This window comes from Cupressus sempervirens, chromosome 4, assembly GCF_028749045.1.
Source record: "Cupressus sempervirens isolate cs-2001-9-10 chromosome 4, ASM2874904v1, whole genome shotgun sequence".
Taxonomy (NCBI): domain Eukaryota; kingdom Viridiplantae; phylum Streptophyta; class Pinopsida; order Cupressales; family Cupressaceae; genus Cupressus; species Cupressus sempervirens.
Window position 1 is genome coordinate 113,458,094 of NC_143121.1, and position 26,798 is coordinate 113,484,891.

General features: G+C 31.9%; 1 pseudogene; it reads left to right on the forward strand.

Moving 5' to 3' along the window:
- The first annotated feature begins 1,570 nt into the window (after positions 1–1,570).
- On the forward strand, positions 1,571–25,911 carry LOC149560186 (ruBisCO large subunit-binding protein subunit beta, chloroplastic-like; annotated as a pseudogene).
- The last annotated feature ends 887 nt before the right edge of the window (positions 25,912–26,798 follow it).

Here is a 26,798-nt window from a genome sequence, read left to right on the forward strand (position 1 = left end):
AGGAATGAGCCTTCTTTTGCCAAGGATTGCCAAGTAGCAATCTCAAGTGTACCAATTTGATCAATGTTCCAATCCTTATTGAGAATCTTGTCCCAATAAATCTCTAGATGAAATAGGGATACAAATTGACTGGTAAAATGGTGGATAACACCTAAATGTCTGAAACTTTCATTCTTATATCTTCCAAGGTCACTCCAATGAATCACAACTAGTTCCATTACTTCTTGTTGAGAAATCCCAACATTGACACCCAACTAAGATTGATTGAACCAAGACCAATGCATCACATGAAGAAACTACATTCCTAGGTGCCATAACAAGTGTGATGCACTCTTAGTCTACCTCTTCATTTTCATATATCACAAGTGGCAGTGTCCTTGGAGAGTAACTAATCATCCCATGATGTGAAATGTTATCACCCTCAAGTTTGCAATCATGGTTCAACCCATGACCTATGTCATCTATCCAAGCTAATACCATGTATTCTCTTTTAAGTGTAATGCTAGAACCAAGTGATATTCCACCTATCTCATATAATGGTATGACTACTTAGCTTCCATCTCATACAAGTCTTCTATCTCATCATTAAATCTACCTTTGAATCATCATCAAATATAACTTACTTTAAACTTATATTTTAATCCTTGTAAACCAAACTCAATCCTTTCATAACATCACTATCAAATCATGATCTTTTATAATGTTGATTAGTCATGCAACATATATTTATAGAAATTGGAAGATTTAAAGAACTATATAATCTATAAAGTTTATTGTAGAATTATCAAATTGTTTCATAAAACATAACAGAGAATTAATTATTGTGACTGATACCATTGATGTCACTAGACATGTATATTGTTGTTAACTATGCTAAAGGCTATGAAAACCTGTGATCATTCCCTCCTTCAATTCAATCATTCTAGTGACATAATAACATTGTTGTGTTTTTCCTTTGAAACTTCTTTTGTTTTTCAATCTTACACCCAACACATAGGCATCATATTTCACAAACATTCTTTAGAATTGTGATTTTCTATATTTTACACACAACACTATGTAACAAGTTCACTCAGGAATCTACATTCACATACCTACAATTTTTAATCTTTTTGAACACTAAACTGATATTTCTCAAAGTTTCATCTCACATATTCAATATCATAAAAATGGAAATTTGTATCATATGAGACACATGCATCACCTTCAAATTTGATTTGGAATTTATAATATTAGTTGTCTATTTTGAACTACACACAGTTATAACTACTCTGGCTTCTCCAAACAATAAGTTCATAAGGATTAAATGTGAAAGGTAAAGCTTTTTCTTCTTTGTATATAAATTCTTATGTAATTGGACTTCTATTATTCTGTTAATTATTATGTAGTTTATCTTACATGTAATTGTCTCACTGCATATTTCATATTTCTGATCATTGGATTTATAGCCTATAATCTCACATGGAAAATATTTGAAAGGTAAAGCTTGTGTTTTTTTCTCTATATATATTCTTGTATGTTTCATAATCCTAATAATTATTATGGTGTTTCATATTTTTAGGTCACTAAAATGCAGCAATCAACAAAAAAAGTTGAGGGGAGCAACTCTAAGGAGGATGCGAGCTCAGAAGAAAGTGAAAAGGAGCCAAAGGCCAAGAAAGGCATTAAGGCAAAAGAACATGCCTTCCTTTACCTATGATCATTTACATCCATGTTAATTTCTAAAGAGATTCTTCATATTATGAACAAGGTTAGAATTTAAAACCTATGTTTATTTTCTTGTAAATTTTATTGAATTATGTTATAAATTTCACAAAAATTAGAGTGAGTTGTTTGAGTGCTCCAATATGTTTTATCTTATGCATTTATAGAAGAAAACATTCCTTAGTTATTCCTTTTGATTCATCTTAGATATAATTTCGATCTTGTTGCTTATTAGTGGTTTCAATGGTTGTATGTGACATATGTATTTTCATGTTTGAGATATATTCTTGGATATAGTTGTATTTTTTATCATTATTAAAACTTGCCAAAGTAAAATGCTTTTCCCATTTTTAATGGTTTTTTTTTTTACCGTTGCATGCCTAGTTAGTAATGATCTTTTCTTAATTGTATTTTTGCAGTAAGTCCTAGGAACAATTATGAAGTTGGAAATATGATTGCAGAGGCCTTGAGTAAAGTTGGTAGGAAGGGTATGGTAACCCTTGAAGAAGGAAAAAGTGCAACAACAAAATTATACATTGTAGAGGGAATGCAATTCGACTGTGGATATGTTTACCCATATTTTGTGACAGATAGTGAGAAGATGATAGAAAAGTATGAGAATTATAAGGTAAATAATATATGGATCAAAATCATTTTTTCCATTTTTAGCCTATTTTGAAAATGAGCACTTATCATTTAGCTATTGTAAGAGAGTGGTTGGACATGTATAAGGAATCGAGCAACTTTATGTAGAAATGAATTTATTTTTCTTTACAACCTGTAGCTAATGTTGATTGATGAGAAAATAACAAATGCAAGAGATATGATTGGCATATTGGAAGATGCAATTCGTGGTGGTTATCCTATCTTAATAATTGCTAAAGACATTGAGCAAGAAGTCTTGGCTACCCTTGTCGTCAATAGGCTGCGAGGTGCACTAAAGATTGTTTCTTTAAAAGCTCCTGGATTTGGAGAAAGGAAATGTCAGTATTTGGGTGACATTGCCATGTTGATTGGAGGTATTATTTAGTAGTATGATTATCAAGTGAACCTTGAATTTTTGTCTCTTAATCATTTATCATGGTAATTTTCTATCCAACGTTAATTATGTTGGTCAGTTTGTCATAGGCCATAATGAAGTGGCCTTTTTAATATTTTGAACATGAGTTTAAATTGAGTGCAAAAACTAAGTTGTCAGCTTAGGATTATGTCATTTTAGAGTTAATTCTCCTAATATGTCATTCAGTAATATAGACAACTATAAACATCTTAACCATGTATTCTAATGCAGGCACTTTCATTAGAGATGAAGTGGAGCTGGCCCTTGACACTATTGGGAATGAGGTTCTGGGAACTACTACCAAGATAGTGTTGACAAAAGATTCAACAACAATAGTTAGTGATGGAACAAATCAGGAGGTTGTTGAGAGAAGAGTTAATCAAATTAGGAGCATGATTGAGGTATGCCTTCTTGTCTATGTGTGTGTGTTCTTCGGGCCTTAACATAGACTATTAATCTTATGCTTTGTAATTAGAGCACTTCAGTTTTATTCTTTATGTTATTTCTCCTTTGTCTACACCTGGTATCTCATCATGGTTAACACTCTATCTTTTTTTGAGTATATCAATATATTGGTGAAGAATAACTCATTAGAGAATTGTGTTATTGTCAACCTAGTTTGTAGAATGTATTTGATGATTGAATATTTTCTTTATTTCAGTTTTTGAAAAGGATTATGAGAAAGAAAAATTGAATGAAAGGATTGCTAGACTATTTGGGGGAGTTGCAGTTATATAGGTGAAGTTATTGAAATGTGTCTAGTCTTCTGTAGTGTTTCACTATTAAGTAATTCTCTAAGTGATAGATAAATTTTGTCAATGTATATCATTCATTAAGATAGGCTTTATTGTGCCTACATCATTATGATAATAAATAAGCATGAGCCAAGTTAGGTGATGGATTATAAGAAGTATGATTGACAGGCAGGAGTACAAATAGAGATAGAGTTGAAGGAAAAGAAGTTACGAGTGGAGGATTCTTTGAATGCTACAAAGGTATGGCAGTCTTCTCTATAAACAACTTTGTCATTTGATACAAATGTGTAAAACTCCCATGCCATTCCTATGCTAGCAAAAATTAACTATTATGCCATTTGTGTATGGAATGACAAAGTCTTTTGTCTACTATTCTCCAATGATTTAAAGAGGACTAATTCTTTTGTCTAATATCCTTTAATCCTCCCTCGTAGAATGACAAATTAATTGAAGTAATATTAATTGTATTGGAGCAATTCACTAACTAATTTCTATAAATAGGCAGTTGTTGAAGAGGGCATTGTTGTTGGTAGAGGGTGTGCTCTTTTGAGGCTTGCTAAAAAGGTTGATGCTATTAGAGATACACTTGAAATTAAGGAACATAAGGTAGCTTAATTTTGTGTTTGTACACGAGAAATTATGGTTGGCATGGAAGTGGCTTTATAATCCTTAATAGATATGTAGATAATGCTTTGTCATATAAGACTTAGCTCTACAATGTGTTTGTAACATCTAGCTCTGAAATTTGTTGGTTCTTTGGTGTCTACTAATTGGTACAGGTATTGTTTAATGAGCTTTGAGTTGCCTGGTGAAACTAATTACAAAGAATGCAAGAGTAAATGGAAGTGTTGTGGTTGAAAAGGTTATTACAACTCCTAAGAAATTTTTGAATAGAATCAAGTATATTTAAACTCAATTCTATCATACCTATTCAATAGAATCTCATTGATTTAAGCTCTTTTTCCTAGGTATGTCCTCTTCAATTTCATTGGACATCAACCTAAATGTAAACTCTTTCTTGTCCTTATGAAGCTTGTTGAATTTAAGTAAATTGACATTGTGCCTGGGTATACAATCTTATTCAATTTCACTGGATGCGAATAGTTCTTTCTAGTCTTCATGGTAGTAAAATGATAGCCCTATCCTTGTCTCTTTAAATGTCCTTTTCAATGATAATCCAAATTATGGATATAATGCTACTACAGGTGGTTATTAAGATTTGATGGCTGCAAGAATTATTGATCCAACTAAGGTAAGATGGTATATTCATTTGATCTAATTTTTTTTAATTTTTTCAATTTCCTAATTAGTGAAATGAATGAAAATTATTGTCATTTAAGTCCTTGCAAATATGGTTTATCAGGATGTTCACTGACTGTGTATTTGCATAGTGCCCTTGTTATAAAGAAAGAAGGAAAATGCAAGCCTAAGTTGGATATGATGCCAATTGTCTTGGGCCCTCTACCCTTTCTGAATTATGATGTGTATTGTATGTGGGTAGGGATTATACTATATCATATTGAAATTGAATGAATACCAATATCTATCATAATATGATAGGCAACTAGTTGCTTGTAAATTTTTAGGAAGCTCACCAAGATAAATTGGTCACTATACTCAGAAAAACATAGCTACTACAATGTCATTTTGGTTGACAATAGGGTTATTTACCATGTATGTTAGTTTACAAGTCTATAAAGAATGCACCATCTTAGTGGTTTTTGTTTTCTTTGAAATATCCCTTATCAAAATTTAACCCAAACCTAACACAAATTAACACAATTAATAGGAAAATCAAATAGTATCCAATATGTCTTCCCAAAATTTGTTTTACAAGAAGATAATCCAACGGTAATAACATAAAAATAGTTCTTCTCTAACATCTACTTCAGTTTCAAGAATCTATGCATGACATGAATATCGAATAGTATTTTGAAATCAATACTTCTAGGTCTTGTTATTCAGACGTTAGCAAAAATAATCTCAATTTCATTTGAGCATTAGAACCCCTAACTCTATTGTTTGGAACTTTAGTGGATGTGTGAGCCATCGAAACATACTGCAAGGAGGATGACAAACTTATTCTCAACTGTCAGACTTAGGCAAGTGATACAAAATGTAGAATCCTAACATATGGTTTTTCAAATTTCAAGTATCTCCTAAATGATTTCCTTTTAGCATATAACTTGTTGTGCATAGTTGCCAAGTTTTCTTATTGTATCGAGCATATTAATGAAGAAGCATATTAGTTACTATCAATTTTTATGATAGTTTGATTAGTTATTGTCAATTTTTTTTAGGCATTCTATAAAATAGTTCACATGCCTTGCATATGATTTGACATTTTGCATGCATCCTGCACTCTCTCATCTAGCTAATGATGAATTATGGAGAGTGATCTGAAATGATGGTGCTAAAAAACACACACAATCAAATGTAAAACAAATTTGCATTACAAATGGATTGTGGAAATCTGATATTGTTAATTTTGCATGCATGTCTACTAGGACCAACACCTAGGTGTTTTCCACCTTCATTAGTCACAATTTTTACCTTCATTGGTCAAATTTTCTACCTTCATTGGTCAAAAATTTCTACCTTCATTGGTTGAAATTTTGACCAACACCTGGGTGTTTTCTACCATCATTGGTAAAAATTTTGACCACTGCCTGGTAGAACTTGCACCATGGCTCTGGAAGGTTTTTGACCAACTAGTATGTTGGTCAAAATTTTGATGCAATTTTTTTTGACCAATTGGTTGGTCCAAATTTTGACCAACCTGAATTGAAATTTTGACCAATAATGGTCAAAAAATGAACTCAAATGTACTAGTGTATGACTATGACAATGAGAGGAGATAAAAAGGAATTAAAGTGGACACAAAGAGCTGATAAGAGTTTTGAGACTTTGAAACAAAAGGTTGTTGAATTACCAGTATTGGTTTTACCTGATTTCAACAAAATATTTCAAGTTGAACGTGATGCAAGTGGAAATGAAATAGAAGTCGTATTAAGTCAAGAAGATAAACTTATTGCTTTCTTTAGTGAAAATCTGAATGATACTAAAAGAAGTACTCTATGTATGATCAAAAATTTTATGGTATTGTTCAAGCATTGAAGAAGTGGAGATATTATTTGATTCATAAGGAATTTGTGTTGTATACTGATCATAAAACTTTACAATACTTGTGTAAGGACCCTCCTCGTATGTTATTATTAAATATGAATTTTCTTGTTAAATCTATCTTAGGAGATTTGAACAGATATGAAGTAATGTTTTATGTTGTGAAGGTCCTAACGAAAGTAAGAGAAGTGGATACATCCATGTTTTAAATACTCAGTGATTCGAGAACTTCTACATTATCTCAATTGTTTAAACATTGAAATTTCACTAACGATGATATGAGGCATTTTCACTTGATGATAAGGGTGTTGAGTTTGGTATCCTGATGATTAATTCTTATGCTTCAAATAGTTTAGTAATCTTTAATTGGTAATGTTATGAAGATTAGGTGTATGCATGCCTAACGATGATTATTCTGGTACTTTAATCTAAGTTAACAAATAAGTTATGTTCTATTGATTATGTGATTCAGATGATTAAATGTGGGTAGAAATGAATTAAATAGTTGATTTTATGAAAGATTCATGTTCTAATTTATGTAACTATCTAGATAGGTTTTTAATATATATGCATGTGATTTTCTTGAGCTACTAATGTGTGCAGTAAGTGTGTAGGATGTTTTAGCCAAAAAAATTAACGGAGAAATGAAACAGAACCGTATGTATCAATTGTGGAAACCAGGGTTAAATATGATGAAAGATGCAAACCCCATTGTTTGTATTTTATTTGTGTTGTGGATGGATGAATTTATCATTCTGTAATCAGTAAATGTTAATGCTTCATAATAGTATTTTTTATAGTGTCACTTGACACTTGTGAATTGTGTATGCATTCCAGCATGATAGTTAGAGGTAACCAAGTAACCTAAGATCTTAGTTGGATTAGATTAGTGACCTTTTTGTTAATAAATCAATACTCAAGTTTAATTATCCTAATCAGGATTAGTGAGTAATTTATTTTTTGAAGGTTGTTAGTAAGTATTAAAATTTTTCAAGCTTTTGATAGGTCCCTAATTAATCCTTAAGGCCTAAAATCAATTAATCTAAGTACCCAAGGGGTATGGGTATAGGTTGAGGACATTTTCCACCCCCTTAGCCCATTTTGTTGACTTTTATGGTTACTCAAAAAGTCCATTTCTACTTTAGTGCAAAAATTGATTGCTTCCTTCTTGAGTTGGTAACCTTGACTCCACCTTGAGGTTTACCTAATGTCTAGTTGAGTCAGAATCATATTTTAGAGGCATCTTTGAGAAGTTTTGGTTGTTATCCAATCTCTAGTTTTAGAGAGAAATTTTGAAGATTGAAGGAAGGAAAAGCTCATCTCAAATTTGTTCATGTTTCCATAACCTTGTTGTGAAGGTAGGTTTCTTCAGCTCATTTTGTTTATGTTGTTCATGTAGTTCATGCTTTGTTCATGCATATGTTATTGTGTTTTCATTGGTATGCTTATATGTAAGTTGGGTATGCTTGGGAGGGACTGAAACATGTTTTCTTAAATGCTTTTCCTTCATGTTTTGCTTGATTTGTGAAGGGATTTTGTGGATTGTTTTGGCATTACTCACCCTTGGATAGGGAAGAAGTGGCCATGTACGATGGAAGGGCTTTAGTTGGACCCCAATAGTCTAGAGTCTCTTCTCATGATGAGAAGAGGGAAAGAGGGTAGGGTGTTATGGGCCCCTACTTGTCATCACATACTATGTTTTGGAATTTTGAAAATTGAAGAAATGGAAGAATGAAAATCTTTGTAATATTGGCCTTGAAAGGGCATTTGTGGAAGAATGGAAGTTCTTGAATTTTTTTACTTCAAAAGGGCTATGTTGTGGTATAGTGATCGATGTCTCCTATTGGAAAAATCCACCTCCTCCCTAGTCTGGTTCAATGTTAAATCTATTGTGAAAATTGCGATGGGAATGTATGCTTGATTTGTTCTTCATGATATGTTTGATTTGTCTCCGGGTTAGTTTTTGTCTTCTTTATGATCACCTTGATGCATTGAAGATATTGAAAATGATCTCTTGTGAAGGACCTAGAAGAGAATTCAAATTTTATTGTAACATTATGTAAAGATGTATTTAAATTTTGATGTAGTAGCAAGGATGTTGGGTTTTCTTACTGGTTCTTTCTGGATGGACCCTTGAACCAAGTTGATTAATAGAAGAGAAAAGATTTAGTAGCATTCTTACATGCGAGTCTTATAGCTTTTTCAGTTTTATTCATATGTTACTCCACAATTAGATGTAATGATGTTCACTCTTTCCGTGGCATTCTTATGATTCGTAATCATATTCATTTGATTTGGATTAATTAGATAAAATGATGATAAAAAATCATGCGATTTAAGATTCAAAATAGGATTAAAGAGAGTCTAATATTGTGATTTGGAACTCTCAATTTATGTTCATGATTATTAAGAGTTACAACAATCTTATGTTTATGGTTTAAACAAAAATCTAAATTTGATATTTATGATCAAACGTTAGAGAGTAAAATAATAGTCTCCCTTGATTAGAAAGATATGTGTGTAAGATTTCATCACCTAGAAGAAAGAATTATCTTTTTCTTAAACTTGAAAACATAAACTTTATTAAAAAATCCATACTTAGACAAAAATATGGCCATGAGAAGAAAATAAAAATAAAAATGACATCCTACAGCAAAAAAAAGGCTCTCTTGATTTTGTATGGGCCAATGGATTATTTCACTTGTGATAACAGAGAATGTTCTTCTATATTCTCTTAAATAAACTTTATCGAAATAAATTAATATAATGGAAATTAAAGTTTAAATAAATATATAATCAATATCTTGTACTAATATTTCCCTATCCAATAACTAAACTTTTAAACTTATTTCCTCGATAGCCTGACATTCCCTACGCAGTACGTTATAGGGAAAAAGATATAACCAAAAAAATAGATCAACATGAAAATTTATGATTAGGAGGGCAAGTTGATGATGAAGTCTAGAAAAAAAACAAAAAATTTAAAGCTTGCCTTAGCCTTTATTTCTGCCCAGGTGCAGTCCCTTTGATCTGGTACACTTATTTTTCTTACCTCCTTGCTAACTTATCCTCAAGTGTAACCCTTTCATACCCTTCTTGCAGATTGACACCTTTCTTTTGATTGGAGGAGAACTTCTTTTATGTTTGTGGGAGGGGAGGCGGCTATGTCCTTGCACATGCTTTTTCTTTATCCCCTTCCCACACCTTTACTCGCCTCTCATTGCACTGAGACCAAATCTTTGGGATCACGTGAAATTCCCCCCAACTTGACTGCTCCTGAAGTACACCTGACGCCTTGGAAAAAGTTGGAGTAAATGCATTTCTAAATGGCAAGTGTCTAATGTGTTACTTGGCCATCCTTTTCAAATAGGCAAGTACCTTTTTCCCTTACACTACTTGATAGGCATGCATGAGTTTAGAGAGGATCAGCCTTTGTCAGGTCTGCGAGGTCAGCACTCGGGTAGTGTACATGGTCCTTAGAATGCACATGGCCCTTTGGGTAGTAAGAAGGATGGTATAGTTAAAAATTTTAAGTTAGTGTTTAGTTGTTTAAGTTAGTAAAAGAGTAGGTAGTCTAGCATAGGTTAGTTTAGATTTTGTTTAGTTGGTTTTGTTGTTAAATAAAGTTTTATTGTGAGTGAAATCAATATAAACTATTAAATAGTATTAGTAATAGTTAAGTGTTTTTAGATAGTTTAGTGTTTTTTTTTTTTAAGTATTAGTTTAAGTGTAGTTAGTTAAGTTTACGTTTAATGTATATGGTTGTTTTGATATTAGTTAATTAGTATATGCTGACTTTTGAATTTATTTTAAGTATCATGTTAATTGTAGTTAGAAATGAGGATCACAATTTAATTTGTATGTAAACAATATTAGGATAATTTAATAGTAGAATTCATTTGTAGTTTTAAATTAAGCACTGTTAGTATTTAATAATTTTAGTTGTTTTTTTTTGTATTAAGTAGAGTCTTAAAATTTGTTAGTTTATGTTTAGTAATTCAGTCCATACGTTTCAAATATAAATTAATTAGCATATGCCAATGTTAGAATTTATTGTAATGGTTGTTATTTTGAATGTTAGAATTAATTAAAGTGAATAGTAGAGATTAATTAATTTGTTTATTTCAATGTTATTGATCGTAATGTTCTAAATTGTAAGTTAGTGTTATCTTATTCTAAAATATTTGAGTTTAGTAGTAGTTATAAAGTTTAAAGGTTAGGAGTGGTATGTCAGAAATTAAATTGATATAATAGGTTATCTTGTTCAAATTCTTAGTATTATATTTGCTAGTTCTATAATTTTGTAGTAATAATTATTTTGTTTAATATTCTTTGAATAAGATTATACTAATGTTCTTAATAACTAGGTCTATGACTTTTTACTGTAATGTTGTCCTTGTTTTATTTAACATTATGAAATTTTAAGTATGGTTGATCTAATTATAAAGTGGATTGTGTTAGATTAGTGGATTATTCATTTTCATTATATGAAAAGAATAATTAGTATTTTAACGAATATATTCTTATTAAATTTTAATTATAATCGTATGATCGAAGTATTGTTTAGTTATTTGAATGTTAGATGTTTTTTTTTTTAGTTAGTCCTTTGGTTTTTTTTTTAATGTTCCAAAGGAGTTCAATTTATCTTTATTTATAAATCATTAGTTGAACAATTTTAATTATATTGTTTTACAATTCATGTAGTAATGAAAAGTTGTCGAAATCAATTTAATAATGGATGATCGGATTTAACAAACTATTCATACTCATTGATTTTGAAACTTAAATGGAATTGTCAGGACACTGTTAATGGACATGTATTATTATCTTGCAGTGTACCTACATCATAATTAAATTAAACGTATCAAACTTAGTAATGTGATTAACCTAACTAACTTAAAATATATATAAATATTGTTTTTTTTTGCCCTTGTATTTTGGGCATGACATTTTGGTATCAAAGCCCAGTTTCATGACACTTGGGCAATAATAGGTCCATGTTAAGTGTGGACGTTTAAGTATTACCATACGAAGTAGGGAATTCTCCTTAGATAATTTTTTGAAGCTAATGTATTCCTTCTAAAAAATGATACATATGGGTAAACATAAGCAAAATTGGGGATTTGTCTTAACATTTGTAAAATGGTCAACCATAAATAGATGACCCCATCTTAATGACTGAAAATAATTGATTTAATGTAAGAATATTATATTTATATTAAGTTATATTATGATCTCATTAAGGAATCGAAAATTATATTGAACACAATCACCTTGAGGGAAGACTAAATCAAGAACCCTAAAACAACTTTGAATCATGAAAGTGGAAATGATCATATAGCCTAGAAGTCAAAGAGAAAGTGTTTTCAACATCTTTAGTAGAAGTCAGGTTTGGTCTAACCTGATCACTTGTGGAAGAAATTGTAGTTCATATCAAATATGGAAGTGATCAAGTAGATTGATATTGATTTAGATATTACAAACATAAGTAAAGGAAAATTATGATCTTCATAATCTAGTTTTGTACATTCGGATTTAAAATACTGAGTAGATAAAATGAATTGTGAGGAAATAGGAAGGTAGCACTGGAAGAGTATATCACATTATTGAATTATTTGAATAGCTCTAACCTATTAAGGATTTAATATATATTGTTCTAAGTAATCCTCGAAAAGCAAACTAGAGCCAATTTTGAATCTGCAAGTAACCTTTGGAACCTCAAATGATAGGATTACTAATGCAACAAGCTATTCAACAAGAAAGAGTTAATAAGGAATGTACAAAGAAAGAGTTTATCTCAACCTACTATGAGGAATAAAACCCTAATCAGGGAATGAATCTATCTAAAATATATGGTGCTGAGAAATGGAATTAAATGGTGATAAGTATGTAGCATATAGTATTGAATTAGTAAGATGGGAAGATGTAAACTTATGAGTTAGGGGTATGTGAGTCTATTATGTTGGCAGGCTTATTCGATAAGCATGAGTAATACTAAATTCTAAACTATCAAGTGAATGCTTGTAGACTCTATTATTGAAATTATTGGATCAATTATAACCCTACAATTCAGAGAAAGCAAAGTCATGATGAGATCATCAACCTAGTATGAACTAAAGGTTTAGGTATCAAAGTTAAGTAATAAGTGGTTTATAAGCCATGAGGCATGTTGAGAATGATGATGATGAGCTATATCAACAACAAGGAGATAGTTGTAAGAGTGGATAAGTAAACATTGACAACATCCTAGTAATGGTTTTATACCTAAGTAGTTGTAAACCTACAACCTAAGGAAGTATTCATAAGTCACTTATGACTAGGAAAATGTGAAATATGGATTATTGTTAAGAACAGTAGCATTCAGTACATTCTTGGGTAATAATTAGAGCTTGTGTGAATGAAGGAATAACATGGAAAGTGATATATGTATATGTATAGGGGATCATACCAATTTGGTGAAAATGATAACATAACTTTAGTCGATATATGGTGGTGAATTTGACCTAAGAAAGATTTTGTGTATTTTCCCTAATATGAAAATATAGTGAATTGAGGATAAGAGAATTTGGTTTTTTAATTTCAACCTAGAGTACAACTCTACTGACACTGAAGTTTCCCTAATGTTTTGATCTTTCAAAAAGACACCAATGTAACAACAAGAGGATTGATGCAGATGCATTTTAGTATCCTCGTGTTTGCACTCTTGAGTGAGTTCTAATTAGGATAAACCCCTTGGTACAACAAACCCTAATTATAGGGCAATGTCGATGAAGATAAGTATGTAGTGAGTATGTGGGATCAATCATAGTTGGGTGACATGGTTGTTAGACCTCCATCTATTTTCAATTGTAGATCCCTACAATTTTTTTGGAAGACCTAAGATTTCTCACTTCCTTCAGAGACTTGGTACAACCGCATTATGTCAGCAATGTAAATTTTGTGACTAATTGGATTTATTTTCTTATTTGTCAAATTTTAGATCTTGTTATTTTAATGTTCTTTCCTTTTTGTCAAGCAGTGTGATGTGGGGCTGTTGAGCCAACTTTATTATTGATGATTCTATTTTACCTCTTGGTTATGTCCTTATTTCTTGATTCAAATTTTACAATTGTGGCCACTCCTTATTTCTTTTATTTTCAGACTTTTGTGTTGGATGTTTCATCCTTGATGTTGAATTTAAATTTTGAGCCACTTTTTTGTGAGTTTTATTGGCAAAATGACATATGATGAGCCTACCAAAGGGATTCCTAACAAGCACGTAGATGCACAACATTAGGGTATGGGGTTATTAGTGAGAGTATTTGTGCCCCATCCTCTCCCAAAACTTTGAGAATAGGACTAGTGTTATCTGTTGAATGTTTTGAGGAATAAAATTGCACCCCAACATAAATTTTGTTAAGGTTACAGGTTAACTGAAAGGATTTCTAGATGGAAAGGTGCATGTGTAGTGATGGACTCATTGAGTACCCTATCAAGATTTAGTGCATCATGGAAACTCTAAAGGGAAAATATTTAACCTTGAATAAAGGGATAAGTTTCTTAATATGAAACCTCATTTGAGGGAGTCTCGTACAACTATTACAAAATGAGTGGATATATGGAATTCAGAATATTTTATTTTATTGTTATTATTAGAGACTCTATAAGTATTTTATATTAGATTAGAAGTTCTTTATATGTGACCTATATGTTTTAAGAATTGTTTGACCCTAGAAAATGTAACCATTCCAAAGTTATGGAGTATGTATGTGAATTATTAAGCATTATTTTTATAAGTGCAAATTTTGGAACAAGTCTAGAGAAGGTCTAGCATAAGATGACCATTTTGGTTGTGCGACTTCTAGGAGGAAGTCAAAGGCTACTGGGGGAGGATGTAAGGACCCTCCTCGTATGTAATTATTAAATATGAATTTTCTTGTTAAATCTATTCTAGGACATTTGAATGGATATCAAGTAATGATTTATGTTGTGAAGGTCCTAACAAAAGTAAGAGAAGTGGATACATCCATGTTTTAAATACTCAATGATTCGAGAACTTCTACATTATCTCAATGGTTTAAACATTGAAATTACACTAATGATGATATGAGACATTTTCACTTGATGATAAGGGAGTTGAGTTTAGTATCCTAATGATTAAGTTTTATCCTTCAGATAGTTCAGTAATCTTTAATTGGCATTGTTATGACAATTAGGTGTATGCATGCCTAACGATGATTATTCTGGTACTTTAATCTAAGTTAATAAATAAGTTATGTTCTATTGATTATGTGATTTAGATGATTAAATGTGGGTAGAAATGAATTAAATAGTTGATTTTATGAAAGATTTGTGTTCTGATTTATGTAACTATCCAGATAGGTTTTTAATATATATGCATGCGATTTTCTTGAGCTATATATGTGTGCAATGAGTGTGCAGGATATTTTAACCAAAAAATTTAACAGAGAAATTAAACTGAACCCTATGTATCAATTGGGGAAACTAGGGTTAAATTTGATGAAAGATGCAAACCTTTTTGTTCGTATTTTATTTGTGTCGTGAATTGGATGAATGTATCATTCTGTAATCAGTAAATGTTAATGCTTCGTAATAGTATTTTTTATAGTGTCACTTGACACTTGTGAATTGTGTATGCATTCCAGCATGATAGTTAGAGGTAACTGAGTAACCTAAGATCTAAGTTGGACTAGAATAGTGACCTTTTTGCTAATCAATTAGTACTCGAGATTAATTATCCTAATTAGGATTAGTGAGTAATATAATTTTTTGAAGGTTGTTAGTAAGTCCTAATATTTTCCAAGCTTTTGATAGGTCTCTAATTAATCCTTAAGGCCTAAAATAATTTAATCTAAGTACCCAAGGGGTATGGGTATGGGTTGGGAACATTTTCCACCCTCTTAGCCCATTTTGTTGACTTTTATGGTCACTCAAAAAGTCCATTTTTGCTTTAGTGCGAAAATTGATTGCTTCCTTCTTGAGTTGGTAACCTTGACTCCACCTTGAGGTTTACCTAATGTCTAGTTGAGTCAGGATCATATTTTAGAGGCATCTTTGAGAAGTTTTAGTTGTTACCCAATCTCTAGTTTTAGAGAGAAATTTTGAAGATTGAAGGAAGGAAAAGCCATCTCAAAATTTGTTCATGTTGCCATAACCTTGTTGTGAAGGTAGGTTTCTTCAGCTCATTTTTTTTATGTTGTTCATGTTGTTCATTCTCTGTAAATGCATATGTTATTGTGTTTTAATTGGTATGCTTGTATGTATGTTGGGTATGCTTGGGAGGGATTGAAATATGTTTTCTTGAATGCTTTTCCTTCGTGTTTTGCTTAATTTTTGAAGGGATTTTGTGAGTTTTTTTGGAATTACTCACCCTTGGATAGGGAAGAAGTATCCATGTATGAGGGAAGGGCTTTAGTTGGACCCCAATAGTGTAGAATCTCTTCTCATGACAAGAAGAGGGAAAGAGGGTAGGGTGTTATGGGCCCCTACTTGTCATCACATACTATGTTTTGGAATTTTGAAAATTGAAGAAATGGAAGAATGAAAATCTTTGTAATATTGGCCTCGAAAGGGCATTTATGGAAGAAGGGGAGTTCTTGAATTTTTTTGCCTCAAAAGGGCTATGTTGTGGTATAGTGATCGGTGTCTCCTATTGGGAAAATCCACCTCCTCCATAGTCTAGTTCAATATTGAACCTATGGTGCAAACCAGGATGGGAATGCATGCTTGATTTGTTCTTCATGATATGTTTGATTTGTCTATGGGTCAATTTTCATCTTCTCCATGATCACCTTGATGCATTAAAGATATTGAAAATGATCCCTTGTGAAGGAACTAGAAGAGAATTCAAATTGTATTGTAACATTATGCAAATATGTATTCTAATTTTGATGTAGTGACAAGGATGTCGGGTTTTCTTACTAGTTCTTTCCCAATGGAGCCTTGAACTAGGTTGATTAATAGAAGAGAAAAGATTTAGTAGCATTCTTGCATGTGAGTCTTATAGCTTTTTCAATTTTATTCATATGTTACTCCACAATTAGATGTAATGATGCTCACTCTTTTTGTGGCATTCTTATGAGTCCTAATCATATTCATTTGATTTGGATTAATTAGATAAAATGATGATAAAAAATCATGTGATTTAAAATTCAAAAAAGGATTAAAGAGATTCTAATGTTGTGATTTGGAACTCTCAATTTATGTTCATGATTATTAAGAGTTACAACAATCTTATGTTTATGGTTTAAACAAATATCTAAATTTGATGTTTATAGTCAAACGTTAGAGTAAAATAATATTCTCACTTGATTAGAAAGACATGTGTGTAAGATTTCATCACCTAGAAGAAAGAATTATCTTTTTCTTAAACTTGAAAACATAAACTTTATTCGAAAATCCATACTTAGACAAAAATATGGCCATGAGAAGAAAATAAAAATAAAAATGGTATCCTACAGTAAAAAAAGGCTCTCTTGATTTTTTATGGGCCAATGGATTATTTCACTTGTGATAATAGAGAATATTCTTCTATATTCTCCTAAATAAACTTTATTGAAATAAATTAATATAATGGAAATTAAATTTTAAATAAATATATAATCAATATCTTGTACTAATATTTCCCTATCCAACAACTAAACTTTTAAACTTATTTCCTCCTTAGCTTGACGTTCCCTGCACCGTACATTGGAGGGAAAAATATATAACCAAAAAAATAGATCAACATGAAAATTTATGATGGGGGGGTAGGTTGATGATGACGTCTAGACAAAAATATTGTTTTTGAAGCTTGCCTTAGCCTTTATTAATCCCTAGGCACAGTCCCTTTGATCTGGCGCATTTATTTTTCTTACCTCCTTGCTAACTTATCCTCAAGCATATCCTTTGGTATCCTTCTTGCAAACTGACACCTTTATTTTGATTGGAGGAGAACTTCTTTTATGTTTGTGGGAGGGGAGGCAGTTATGTCTTTGCACATGCTTTTTCTTTATCCCCTTACCACACCTTTACTCACCTCTCATTGCACTGAGATCAAATCTTTGGGATCACATGAAATTCCCCCCAACTTGTTTGCTCCTGAAGTACACCTGACACCTTGGAAAAAGTTGGAGTAAATGCATTTCTAAAGTGCAAGTGTCTAGCGTGTTACTTGGCCATCCTTTTCAAATAGGCGAGCACCTTTTTCCCTTACACTACTTGATAGGCATGCATGAGTTTAGAGAGGATAAGCCTTTGTCAGGTCTACGTGGTCAGCGCTCGGGCAGTGTGCATGGTCCTTGGAATGCACATGGCCCTTTGGGTAGTAGGAAGGATGGTATAGTTAAAAATTTTAAGTTAGTGTTTAGTTGTTTAAGTTAGTAAAAGAGTAGGTAGTCTAGCATAGGTTAGTTTAGATTTTGTTTAGTTGGTTTTGTTGTTAAATAAAGTTTTATTTTGAGTGAAATCAATATAAACTATTAAATAGTATTAGTAAAAGTTAAGTGTGTTTAGATAGTTTAGTGTTTTTTTTAAATTATTAGTTTAAGTGTAGTTAGTTAAGTTTACGTTTAATGTATATGGTTGTTTTGATATTAGTTAATTAGTATATGCTAACTTTTGAATTTATTTTAAGTATCATGTTAATTGTAGTTAGAAATGAGGATCACAATTTAATTTGTATGTAAACAATATTAGGATAATTTAATAGTAGAATTCATTTGTAGTTTTAAATTAAGCGTTGTTAGTATTTAATAATTTTAGTTTTTTTTTTTTTTTTGTATTAAGTAGAGTCTTAAAATTTGTTAGTTTATGTTTAGTAATTCAATCCATACATTTCAAATATAAATTAATTAGCATATGCTAATGTTAGAATGTATTGTAATGGTTGTTATTTTGAATGTTGGAATTAATTAAAGTGAACAGTAGAGATTAATTAATTTTTTTATTTGAATGTTATTGATCGTAATGTTCTAAATTGTAAGTTAGTGTTATCTTATTCTAAAATATTTGAGTTTAGTAGTGGTTGTAAAGTTTAAAGGTTATGAGTGGTATGTTGGAAATTAAATTAATATAGTAGGTTATCTTGTTCAGATTCTTAGTATTATATTTGCTAGTTCTATACTTTTGTAGTAATAATTAATTTGTTTAATATTCTTTGAATAAGATTACACTAATGTTCTTAATAACTAGGTCTATGACTTTTTAGTGTAATTTTGTCCTTGTTTTATTTACCGTTATTAAAATTTAAGTATGGTTGTTCTAAATTAGGATTTATAAAGTAGATTGTGTTAGATTAATGGATAATTCATTTTCACTATATGAAAAGAATAATTAGTATTTTAATGAATAGATTCTTATTAAATTTTAATTATAATCGTATGATCGAAGTATTGTTTGGTTATTTGAATGTTAGATGATTATATTTTTTTTAGTTAGTCCTTTGGTTTTTTTTTTAATGTTTCGAAGGAGTTCGATTTATCTTTATTTATAAATCATTATTTGAACAATTTTAATTATATTGTTTTACAATTCATGTAATAATGAAAATTTTTTGAAATCAATTTAATGATGGATGATCGGATTTAACGAACTATTCATACTCATTGATTTTAAAACTTAAATGGAATATTCAGGACACTATTAAGGGACATGTATTATTATCTTGCAATGTACCCACTTCGTAATTAAATTAAACATAAGAAACTTAGTAATGTGATTAACCTAACTAATTTTTATTTTTTAAATATATCATGTGTTTTTGCCCTTGTATTTTGGGCATGACAACTTGGGAAGTCAACATAAATTGAATCAAAGATATATGAAGTGGGTTAAGTGCTTACAAAATTTTACATTTGTCATCAAGCACAAGAGTGGAGTTACTATCAGAGTTGCTGATGCATTGAGTAGAAGACATTCTTTGTTGATTGAAATGAAGGTTGATGTTCTTGGTTTTGATGAAATGAAAGTGTTGTATGATGTTGATCTTGATTTTTCTGAGGTGTGGAGAGAGTGCAGAGCACCAAATCTGATAGATCACATAAATAAGTATGATGATTATTTCATTTAAGAAGGTATGTTGTTCAAAGGTATTCAGTTGTGTATTCCTAGAAGTTATATGAGGTTGAATCTTATTAAGGAAAAGCATAGTGGTGGATTGGCTGGACATTTTGGAATTGATAAGACATTGAGTTTACTGAAATAGAAGTATTATTGGCCACAAATGTATAAAAAATGTTTAGTAATTTGTAGAGAGTTATGGAGTTTTTCAAGTTACAAATGGAGTGAGTCAAAATATTGGTTTTTATACACCTATTACTATTCCTGAGAAACCTTACAGTGATATTAGTATGGATTTTGTTCTTGGATTACCTAAGATAATGAAGAGGTATGATTCCATATTTGTTGTAGTGGATAGATTTTATAAGATGGCTCATTTTATACCATGTAAGAAGACATTAGATACTGAGCATGTTGCTGAACTTTTCTTTCAAGAGATTGCTAGATTGCATGGATTACCAAGGAGTATTATTTTTGACAAAGACAATAAGTTTGTTGCTAATTTTTGGAAGACTTTGTGGAAGAAGATGGGTACTGAGTTGAAGTTTAGTTCTACATTCCATCTATAGATAGATGGATTGACAAAGGTTTTAAATAGAAGCTTGGGTAATTTTTTGAGATGTTTAGTTGGGAATAAGACAAGTAATTGGGAGATGGTATTGGCACAAGCTGAATTTGTATATAATAATTCTATGAATAGGAGTACTAGAAAGATACCTTTTGAGATTGTTATTGGAATGAAGCCTTGAGGAGTATCAAACTTGAGGAATATTGTTAATGAAGAAAAGAGAAGTATTGCAGGAGAAGAATTTGCTAATTTTATGAAATCTTTACTTAGAGAGGTGAAGTTGATGTTAGAACAAAGTAATTAGAAGTATTAGGAGAATGTTGATTAGTCTAGAAGACATCATCATTTTCAAGTTGATGATTTAAAGTGATGGTACATCTGAAGAAAGAAATATTTCTAGTTGGAACATACAATAAGTTGAAGATGAAGAAGTTTGGACCCTGTAAAATCGTGAAGAAGTTTGACAGTGGTAATGCTTATGAAGTTGAGTTACCTGATGACATGGATATATCTCCTATATTTAACATTGTTGATTTGTATAAGTATCATGAGTCAAACAATTAATTTTTTATATTAGAGGAATATCCTAAGAAGAAAGATTCAAAAAGTTAAATAGATATTGGATCAGAGAATTGGTAAGAGCACAAGGGGAAAAGATTAATATGAATATTTGGTCAAGTGGAAGAAGAGACCTATGGAAGATGCTTCATGAATTTATCAATATAAGTTTGATTCAGCTTAGGTTGTGACATCTCAATGATTTAAGAGAATAATATCTTCCAACCCTAGTTGTTTAATGCAGGAGCATCCTAGGTTGCACTACTATCCTACATGTTTTCAGTTTTTACTTTGTTGTTGAAACTATGTTTTTCTGAAACTGCATTTTCTAGTTTTTGGATTCTTGTTGTGAGTTGCATAACTAATTATCCTTAATGAATGAGAGTCTAAAACCTTCAATTATTTAAGAGATCCTATATTAATATCTATGGTCTAGATTAAAATTTCTAACTCCTCATGAGTTAGGAGATATGGAAATTCTCCTAGAGCATCAATTTTTGGTAGTTTTGCATGACAGTTTTATGTGCTTGACTTTTGTAGTGGATGTAGACTTTTTCTTCACAAATCAGCCTTTGTTCATTTAAGGGTTCATAGAGGACATAGAGTATTAACTATGGTTCTAAGAACAAGTTCTAATTCAATTAGAGCTAGGAGATATCATGATTTTTCTTGGAAACCAATTTTAGGATATTTAATTGCTATTGTTGGCTGACTTGTGGCTCTTCATGTATTTAATGTTAGGTTTATTTTCATTTAATATTTCCTGAGAGCCAACTTATGGCTTCTCAATGTTCTATAACCATATGTAAACTATTTTGGCTAGTATAAATAGAGTGTTTAGGTTTAGATCTAAGGTAGTTTATAGGGAGCTTTAGAGTGGATTATAGAGCAGAACTAGAAAGTGCAAATTTGTAGCTAGATCTTGTATTTGAATGTAATTGTATTTGGATATAATCCAAATGGCCTTACAAGTTGGCATGTATGATGATATTTTCATGAATCAATAAAGAATATTGTTCTCCCTTTCTCTTTTGTGCTATTCTCTTTTATGTTTGCTTCTACTGTGTTAACTCTTGCAAGGTCTTTCAGATAGCTGGGTGTGCCTTTGGCCTTATCTTATTCGATCCTTCCTTGCATTAGGATGGGTGTTCCTTTGACCTTAGTTTATTCAGTCCTTCCTTACATTAATGTGATTCCAATATGTGATGCAACCTATAGGTTAATCTTGGAACCAATTAGCAATATTATCTACAAGAATATCCAAAAACATCCTAACTGCCACATATTTGTGTTGAGGATTCACCACACCATAGGCTTTATGAAAAATACTTGGGTGTTGTTCTATGGAGTTTGTGCCATCACCATTGAATCTTGAGAATTTTTTTCTTGATTCTCCTAGAAAATTATTATTATTTGCAAGGTTGAGAGGACCAATTTCATTTCCCCAAGTGACTACCATAACTACTAGTACAATGATAGGATATGTTTGGAAATTGACTAAAATAGGGAGTGCTTCACCATGAAAAAACAAAGAACTACAAATAGGAGAAATTGAAATTCTAGCAATAGGAAGGGAAGAATGTTGACTTCTCCTTGTTCTAGTAGAAAGAATTATAGGCAAGTGAGTTTCTTGGAGTTTTTCATTACCTTTTAAGTTCTCTTACCTTTTTGATAATATCTTCTAGAATAAGAAAGTTGGCCTTTTTGAGTTCCTCATATACTAGGTCAATCCTTCCTCTTTCCTTGGCACTCCTAGTATACTTGGAATCCAAGATGAATCAACTACTTAGAAAATGGTGTTTTGAGTTTACCTTAACCTTGGTGATCAAGGAAACATTACTAGTCTTCAACTTTGAGTTAACTTGTCCTTTTTTAGCAAATTGAGGCTATAAAAATGGTATTAGGTTCTTATGGAAACTACCTCACCTCCACAAGACCTATCTTGCAACTCAAAATATATAATGAATTAGAGTGCAAACTACTTATGAAGGGAAATTCTCAAGCTCTTATATTCTAAATTCTCCCCCAGTAGAGTCAAAAAAAACTAATGGTTAATAGTTTTTTCTCTTGTTAGGGTTTATAATTGGTTCTTTTTAATGCTTTTTGGAGAAAAAAAAGGATGTCATCAACAAATGGGTCAGTGTGTGTGTTATATCACTACCCTCTATAATTTACCCTCTGAATTACAAGGTACAACTCCCTTTATTTTGAAATGATATACAATGAATTGATGTCTTTATTTGATCATGATTTTAAAAGATAAGCTCTTGACCTAAGAGCAAAAGAGGCTACTAACCAAATTTCTCTTAGATATAAACAATTTAGGAAAAATGGATTTGGATAACTCACAACCCCTAATGGAATTTTTGTTGTAAGTTATCTCAAAGCTCTAACAACCCATAGTGGAATGTTTGTTATAAGTTATCTTAAAGCTCTAGTATCTAACTTCTAATTAGCAACTATTTTAACTTCTACAACCATGACTATTGATTCTAATGATGCAAATACAATAGAAAGGTGTAGAAAAAAAATGACACATGAAAGATAAATGGAATTATCTATGCTACAATAACCATAATGGAATGGAATTCAAGAGAAAATCAAAGTATCAAATGTAATTATCTTTACCCCTCAATGAAAATCTAATCTAATCTATGATTGTGTTAGTTGTGTGTAGAGTCACCTTTTCTTTTTCTGAGGACCTCCTTCTTCTCCATTACCTATTTTTATTTGAAGTCTTTTCCTCACCATTTATGTGTTCACCACTCCTTGAAGTAGTTAGTTGAAGTTGCAAGCTTCCGCGGTTGTGATCCCTTATTTTGAACTGCTTTGAACCACTTTGAACCTCGGTTCAAAGTAGTTCAACCTAAGATTTTCATACTAACGCTTTTTCTTTGGTAGGAAATTTTCTTTATGTGGTGGCTTTCTTTGAAGCACTTTGAACCACTTTGAATCTAAGTTCAAAGTAGTTCAAAGTAGTTCTTGATTAGAACGATCGACGATAATTTATTTCTAAAATACGGCGTGCTGCCTTTTCACAATCAATTGAGGGTCTTGTCAGAATATCAAGAGTCAAAAGATTTTTCTCTTTTTTCGAGGAGAAATTCATCATCATTAGAAGTGGCAGAATAGATCTTTGATTTGAGGAATGATCGGATATTGTATGAAATCAATCATTGTTAATTTATGTGAGAAGAGAAATCATTAAATAAAAAGCTCATGCAGCGACACTTCGAATGTGCCAAGGTTGATATGAGGTGATATGTCATCATGCCTATTAATTATCCAATACTTCTGAATCTAAACCTCTCCTTTAATAAAACCATTCAGTAGCTTTGTAAATTACTTTGCAAAAAATTGATTTCAAAGAGAAGGAGCTATTGAGGAAGATAGAAGAAGTTATTTGGTTTTCAACGAAAAGTAGGTGAGAGTTTAGAAATCTTTGTTTTATTCTGCAAATCTGTTGTTTTCAAAGGATTGTCTGCCAGAGGTTTTGCTTGTTTTGTTGAAAATGAAGCCAGTCTTGCACTTTTTCGGCAATGCTTCTAGCCTTGAATGTAAGAGACCAGTGATCTATGATACAAACTTAGAAGGGGTGAGTGTGGAAAAGCTGCAAACAAATTTTCTTGAGAATACTAAGGAGATTAAGGGATGCATGGAAGTGTTAACAAGTGGGTTAATTGAAGCCGTTGACTTTCCTCTTGCTTTCGTAAGCCCTGAGCTTCTGCAACTTTGCATTGACCATTACGATGTAAGGAGTAGAAGCATAGTAAGTGAGAATGGCAACACAATCCTTTCCATCTCAAGGGAAACTATTTCATCTATTTTACAATTAACAACAAATACCTTTTCCACATTTTCACCTACTCAAGCTTTGGCCGAATACCAAGAAACCCCTAGCATTTTTTGAAACACCCGTGCTAAGAAATGGACCGAAGTTAACTATGGAGGTGGGTCTAGGCTGCCCAAATTCATTAATAAGGATCACATGAAACCTCATATACATGACCTGGTTGTATTATTGCACAGGGTGAAGGGTTTGGCTGATGTATATTTGTTTGAAGAGTGGATGTATAGGTATATTGAGATTATCTTGAATGGCAAGCAATGGATGGAATGGGTGGAGATCATTGACAATTCCTTGAGGAATCAACTCAAAAGGGCCAAAGAATCTCACAAGGATTTCTATATGGCCCCGTATTTGACTTATTGTATTGCCTGTACATGTGATCTCACTACCCTTCCACATGGGGTATGGAACGAAGAGATAACTGTCTTCCACTATTGTCCATTATTGTAGAAAGATAGAGTTTTAGAGGATTTTTCGTAAGGTGCATGATGTATTGTATGGAAGTGTTTATTTGACTCTAAAGGGTGTTCAGATGCCACAACTTTCTTCTGAATCGCAGAAACTAGTTCAATAGTATGGGAGTCACTTCATTCAATTTCCTAGGTTCACATACTTGAGAGTTGGAGGGTTTGAAGATGAACCTCTAAAATTACCCTGATATGCCCTTGATTGTTTCATGTTAGCAGAATTATGAAGACAACTTTTCTCTGTCATCAAAGATAATCTTCCTCAAGAGAATTGGGAAATGGCTTTCCCTATCACATTGGGCTCCTTACTCTGTACTAATATGAATAATGCTTCCATCCTCGAAAATAATTTGCTGGGATTCAATCTTGGTTTCTACCATAGCAGGAGAAATTTTGATAGTAAGGGATATGCAACTCTAACCCTTGGCCTTGAAGTCAACCCTTCAGATGCTCCTCATCTAGAAGACCTATGGAGAGATTGTGGAAATAAAGAAGAAGTCTTGAAGGAAGACCATTCTAGATTAACCTTACAGTGAATCAGTTCTTTCAAATTGAAGTTTAAAAAATAGGGAATTATTGAAGACAGTTCATATCTAATTGAGCCTAGTTGGGAAGAGTCAAAAGAGGCAAAGTTCCTAGCAGTAGACTGGAGCAAAGAGGAGGAAGATGATGTTGATTTGAGAGCTAGATCTATATTAACCTATACAGATGATTGGTTACAAGGGAAAAGAAGAGGAAATATCAACGAGTCTTCTCCTAAGGTGATTTCTTCCCCAGGGCCACTTTAATCTTACATTCCATTTTCTCATATTGCAAGTGACGCATCAATTCCAGATAAGAAAGTGAGATCCCCTCCCCATTCACAAGCTACGGCTCCTAGGACAAGATCCCAGTCCAAGTCCAAAGCCTCAAAGAAACTTAGTATTCAGAAATAGAAAATGACATATCAAGGACAAGATTCAGACGATAAATTTGTTTCCCTTGAAGAAGCAGACAGTGAGGTTCAATTCATTGAAGCCCCGAGAGTAGATCAACCCAAGTTCTTAACTCCAACTAGAGACACTCAGGTAATGTCAACCACTCCTACTGTTCCTTTGTGGTTGTCAAATTCAATCAATAAGAAGCAAAGTCTACAGCCAGTATCCACACCGGTAAAGGACATAGTCACTAGATACGCAGCTAGAGGTTCTAAGACAAAGAAAGCAAAAATGGATGCTTGTCTCACAAAAGACCCAGTAATAGCAAAAATCATAGCAGAGGTGGCCACTTATAAACAAAAGAAAGGGTCTGGGGAGATCGATGGTGAAGGGTTAAAAGTTACTTCTTTTGAACTAGGTGTTATTAATAGGAATACTGGCAACAATTTCTCTAAGTTTTCTGCTGACCATGTGCTCACACAATCAGAGAAAGATTCCAGAGAAAAGAAAGAATTAAAAGAAATGGTAGTGACAATGGCTACATACATCGATTCACTGATCAACCTAGGGGCTAATCCCATAATCCAGGTACCACAACCTTTTCACCCAAACTCTGTTGAGAGCCAGCAATTGATGAAACTGATGCAGAGGGGAAAACAGCTAACTGATGCCATGACAAACTGGGCAAATAACTTAGTAGACTAGGGAAATAAATTTATTTCTAAAGTTACTAGTATCTACTTTGAAGGTGAAGTGCT